This window comes from Carica papaya, chromosome 9 (genome assembly GCF_054855325.1).
Source record: "Carica papaya isolate Zhongbai chromosome 9, ASM5485532v1, whole genome shotgun sequence".
NCBI classification, from domain to species: Eukaryota; Viridiplantae; Streptophyta; class Magnoliopsida; order Brassicales; family Caricaceae; genus Carica; species Carica papaya.
The window spans coordinates 30,019,050-30,025,000 of record NC_142317.1 but is presented as its reverse complement, the minus strand read 5'-3'; positions in this window follow the sequence as shown (position 1 = coordinate 30,025,000).

Here is a 5,951-nt window from a genome sequence, read left to right as displayed (position 1 = left end):
CACGCAATCAGTTACACGATTGGTGTGAGCTTCTTAATCCCTTGCATTATCGCATTATCTCATTATTCTCATTTTTACTTTACTCTTCTTTCTGCAAAAATTTCCATTATCGCATTGCTGTAATTTCCATTCAGTAATTGTATATAAATGATTCATGCATCTTTCATGCACGTGCAGGTTTTCATTTTTATCATTTTAGCTTCATTATTCAGAAAAAAATTTCATTACTCGTCTCCTTGATTTGCTGTGCGGTACACTTCATCTATCATGCATGCTTTTGCAATTGACACGAAATGAAAACAATAAAACAATAATAATACTAATAATAATAATATATATAATATTAATCTCCTGAAATGTGATTTCTGGATGCATGGTTTTCAACTCAAATGGTGATAGTGTATCGTATTGATACATGGATCTCCATTAAATGGTTCTTCACACTATTTTACAGAGGGTACATACATAAGTTGATATAATATATATATATATATATATATACAGGATGATAATAGTCTTTTGTGTTGTCGGGATTACAAACAAGTGAATGGAGATAATCCATGGGTTCGAAGAAACTATTATTTAACAATCAATTGTATTCACATAATGCTTCTTGCTTGGATCTTTTTTTTTTTTGTCAATGGACAATGATGAATAAAACGCAAGGCTAAATGTAAAGATAGTAAGGTTTATAATGAGTCTAACCTCTATTACCAAATAATGTGGAACCCAAGATCTTTAGTATACGCTAAATATGCTATTGATCGTTATAATCTTTAGTATACGCTAAATATGTTATTGATCGTTATAATCTTTAGTATACGCTAAATATGCTATCATATTGCCTTTACCTGAATAGTAAAAAATATTGTAGACATAGTCTTCAAGAAGCTCCATCCATCTTCTTTGGTCGTGTACATACGTGAAGATGTACCTCAAACTTTTGTGCTTAATGTAAATCTCAAACATTTCTCTATACAGGTAATGATGCTAGATAATTCCATATCGTGGGTTGGATAATTCTGATAATGGGTCTTTAATTATATGTTAAATTAACACGAAACCCAAACCCTGATGGGAGGAATCACTATAGATGGTATATCCCCTGGTTCCATTATGTAGACTCAATACTGGTGTAGTGGTTAACTGATTCTTAAATTCTACACAATTTCTCTCACATGCCTCATTCTATTCAAACTTTACCTAAACTGCAATGCTTGAGGACTCTTTAATAAACGGACAATAGTACCTAGCCAAACCCAAGAAACTTCTTATCTATGTCACTTTAGTAGGTTGTTTCTAATTCACCATAGCCTCAATCTTGGATGGATCCATTGATACACCATCCTTAGATATGATATGCCCCAAGAAGGAGACCTGCTAAAGCCAGAAATCACATTTATTTAGTTTTATGTAGAATCTTTTTGTTATGAGTATCTTCGGAACTTGTTAGGTTTGTGCATACTCATTTCTCATCTTCGAATAGATAAAGGAAATTTTCGATGAAGACTATGACAAAGTAATCAAAGAATGGCCTAAAAATTATGTTCATAAGATCCATGAAAACTACAGGAGCCAATTGTAACATCCCAACTTCTCCACTGAGAAGAGACACTACCACACATATAAAACCCACTAATGTACAAAAATATAATAAGCATTATATGTACATTTTTAAAAATAAATATAAAATCATGACGCAATATACATAAAGCTTTCACTACAAAAAAATTACTAGGTATATGATCCAGAATCCATGATCAATAATTCAATCCAAAATTCTTCATATAACATCAACATGCAAAAACTTAAATCTCTAATAAACCTTCACTACTTAACCCACAATCAACCTGTGACTAAGAACTAAGGTAACTATGAATTAAGTAATGGAATTGAAACAATGCTACGAGCATTCCTTGATAAGTAGATACAATTCCTAAGCTCAACAAGACGGTTAAAGAACCGATCACTAAACACTCACTAATAGCATAAGTTAAAAACAAACAATTGAATATTTTTATTGATATCTGAAATTGAGTGAATACAATTGAAGGGATGTGCCTCTATATAAAGAAGAGGTCAAGGGAGTTCTAGATAGAAAAATGCTAAGGCCAATTCCGAGAAGGATTCCCATTTTCAATGGACGATTCTAAGTTTGAAGAGTTAAACACCAACAAGGATCCTTTTTTTTCTAAGAGAAATGAAGAAAAATTCAACAAAGAGAAGGAAAGTAAGGACTCACACCATTTGGCCAAAGCTTCCCTCTTTTTGTCGAATTCCCCTCCCCATCTCCTACTCAAATTCCCACATCTTCAAACTTCTCAAACTCCTCTAAAAGATTATTAAAGGAAGAAGAGTTCAATCCAAAAGCATCAATGATGCTTAATTTGAGAATAAGACTCCAAATTAATACTTTAGTATCTTAATTATTTATTTTATTAGATCTTTGATTAGGATAAATTATTTTAACATTAATTTATTATTTCCTAGTCTAAGTTAAATTAAGAATTTTAGTACGAATATGTAATCCTACTTTTAGTCATATTAAGAAAGTGAAGCCTATATAAATGTTGGCTTGTTATTCATAACTTTAAGAAATCAATAAAATTTAGAATATTCAGTTTGAATATTTCTTTACAAATCCTGCTTCTAAGCTTCGGATAGAGTAAGTGTTCAACCAAGGAGGTTGCTTAAACTGTCTCATTGAGTTAGGGAACCGAATCGACTTATCGAGTAAGTTGTGATGTCTTTTCCATTCCGACTTTATACCTAATTACCTTGGTTTTGCATTTAAGCTACTGAATGTGGTTCAAGTAGGGAGGGTTAATTATATATGCTACTGTGAGGTTCACGGGTGTTAAAAAGATCTTGAACTTCCCACATCAGTTGGTATCAGAGTGTAGGCTCCTAGTGAACCTACCATCTTACAGTTACTTTGCATATTTATGTTACATAATTAGAAATTTAAAATTTTGAATTTGCTAATTCATTTTGTTTCATCTCACTTGAATTCATTATATCCATTCAACTCAAGTGATTGTGTGTTTATCCAAATAGTAAAAAAAAAGAAAAAAAAAATTCCAAAAAGAAGACCGATTGCACATCAAAAGGAAATTTGGCAATGTGGTGTGCATTCACAAGCAAAGAAAGTGTATGCTTACCACCGCGCTAAATTTATAACTGAAAACCCATATTTATGACTTAAATTCGTAATTTTAATTTTATACTGATTTTATTATTTTATTTGTATTTATACTGATTTTATTATTTTATTCAAGAGAGGAAAAAAGGGGAGAGGCTCGCCCACGCGGGCATCCCACATTGTGCATGTGCGTGCACGCGCGACCAAGCATAAGACGTGCGCATTGTGTGGATGTCCTATCCACGCAAGGCCCAGGGCTGGTCCTGCGCACGTGTCTTGTTGCACGCAGGTAGGCCAGTCCACACACGATGTGACGCGTGCGGATAAGGCCAGGCCTCGCGCACTATGCACGTGTCGTCCATGTAATAGGCTTGATCAAAACAGGTGCTACCCACTCTTTTATCTCTTGTGCATTTGCTTGTAAATTTGATATTAGGCTCGAACCTTTACAAAAATATTGACTATAGAGACTCCCTCTAGGGGATTATTAGAAGCCCATTGTGTGTATAAAAATTGTAAGATAAAACCTGAGGAAATAGAAGTATTTATATACTTAATACTCTTAGATTTCTCAAGTTTTGATGCTATTCTAGAAATAGATTGGTTAGAAAAATATAGAGTAATTATTGATTGTAAAAGTAAAGTTGTAACATTGCGAACTCTGAAAAAGAAATAAAATCTATTTTTTTTTCCTAACAATTGAATAAATAAGAATATGGATGTTGATCTTGTTGTGTATTCCATTCCCATTATTTGTAACTTTTTGGAAGATTTTTTCATCAAATTACATTGACTACTTCCCCCGTGAGAGGTAGAATTTTCTATCAAACTGTTTCCTGAAAGCCAACCAATTTTGAAACTTGCCTATTGCATGAATCATGCTAAGCTAGTAGAACTGAAAAAACAGCTTTTCGAGCTTCTTGGTCAGAAGTTTATTTGCTCTAATAACTTCCCTTGGGGCACTCCAGTTTATTTGTGAAAAAGAAGAACAGCTCCCTCAAACTATGTGTAGACTACCGAGAACTCAACCGAGTAACAATAAAGAGCAAGTATCCCCTACCTCAAATCCACGATGTTTTAGACCAATTACAAGGAGCCACGGTCTTCTCCAAGATCGACCTTAGATCAGGATACTACTAGGTGAGAGTCAAAGAAGAAGATATTCTGAAGACTGCTTTTCAGTGAAGTTACAGCCTGTATGAGTTCAAGGTGATGCCGTTCAGATTAACTAATGCCCCCGCTGCTTTCATGGATCTCATGAACAGGATTGTTTTGCATGCACTAGATCAATACATCATCGTATTCATTGATAACATCCTAGTGTACTCCAAGAGCCCAGAGGAACATACAGTCTACCTGTCTGAAGTGCTGGAGAAACTTTGTCAGAACCAACTATTTGTTAAACTTAACAAATACTCCTTCTGGTTGGATTGAGTTTCCTTTTTTTGGGTCATGTGATTTCAAGTGAAGGAGTTTTTGTGTATCCGGCCAAGGTTGAAATGGTGGCCTATTGAAACCCGCTCACCAATGCAGTTGAGGTACGTAGTTTCATTAGCTTGGCAGGTTACTACCGGTAATTCATCAATGAATTTTTTAAGAATGTTGCTCTGGACAATAAACTCAGTTGAAAGGATGTACCTTTTATCTGGGATTACGAATGTGTTGAAAGTTTCATGGAATTAACGCATCATCTTATACCTCTGCCCAAGTGTTGATCCTCCCCAATAATATTGGAAGATGTTAGGTCTACTGCGATGCATCTCATATTGGCTTGGGATGCATTTTGATGCCGCAATGTAGAGTGGTCGCTTATGGATCCAGACATTTGAAACCCCATGAGTGGAACTACCCTACTCATGACCTGGAGTTGGCGGCCATTATCCTTGCCTTAAAAATATGGTGTCATTACCTGTTTGGTCAGACTTTTGAAATTTACACTGACTACAAAAGTTTAAAGTACATCTTCTCATAGAGGGAATTGAACATGAGACAGAGACGCTGGATGGACCTCCTAAAGGACTACGACTGCAAGATCATCTACCATCCGGTGGAGGGGATGTAATGGCTGATGTACTGAGACGAAAGGTGTCTGTAATGTTGGCCCAAACCATGGCCTCCAGTTGGAAGTTAGTAGATGCTATGCAAACATTCTACCTCAACTACTATGACAATGGTGCCTATCTGACCCAGATCCAAGCTTTGCCTGAACTTTTCATGAAGATTTGGGAAACTCAGGCTACAGACCAAGAAATCACCAAAAATTTGAGTAAGTTCTCTTCTGATGAGTTCCCTTCAGATGATGGGTTATGTAGATTTCAATACTGAATTTGGGTATCTGTCGCTATTAGGACATATGTTCTCAAGGCTACCCATGCCTCCAAACTGTCTATCCACCCCGAGAGTACCAAGATGTACCAGGACCTGAAGCATCAATAATGGTGGCTGGGAATGAAGAAGGACATTATTGACTACATCCTTACTTGCCAGCGAGTTAAGGCAAAAAAACAAAGACACCGTGGTTTATTACAGGCCCTCCCAATATCGCAATAGAAGTGGGAGCATGTAACCATGAATTTTGTCACTGGACTACCCAAGACTTGTTCTTGTCGTAAAGCTATTTGGGTCATCGTTGATAGACTAACTAAGACCGCCCATTTCTTGTCCATCAGGACCACTGACTTCACCAGTAAATTAGCACCCCTTTATGTCGATGAAATTGTTCGACTCCATGGTGTTCCCTCATCCATTGTATTTGATCAAGACCTTCGGTTCACCTTCTACTTTTGGGACAACTTTCAAGAAGTGCTTG